Source organism: Xenopus tropicalis, chromosome 4, assembly GCF_000004195.4.
Source record: "Xenopus tropicalis strain Nigerian chromosome 4, UCB_Xtro_10.0, whole genome shotgun sequence".
NCBI lineage: Eukaryota > Metazoa > Chordata > Amphibia > Anura > Pipidae > Xenopus > Xenopus tropicalis.
In genome coordinates this window covers 18,677,785-18,678,105 of record NC_030680.2, presented here as the reverse complement: position 1 = coordinate 18,678,105, position 321 = coordinate 18,677,785, and positions in this window count along the sequence as shown.

The following is a 321-nucleotide window of genomic DNA, read 5'->3' as shown; positions in this document are numbered from 1 at the left end:
TTTATTATTTATCTTTCTATTTAGGCCCTCCCCTGTTCATATTCCTGTCTCTCTTTAAAACCACTGCCTGGTCGCTAGGGTAAATTGGACTTCAATAACCAGACAGCTGCTGAAATTCCAAACTGGAGAGCTGCTGAACAAAAAGCTAAATAAGTCAAACCCACAAATAATAAACAAAAAATGCAATCCTTTTTAAACTGATTGTTTTTGAGTTAGCGAGCTGTATGGGCAACGAATGGGGATTAGGGACTGACTGTTCGCCTCTGCTAAATGATCTTGTGGTTATTTGTTGTGATTATATATTTAACATCTAATTTTTTA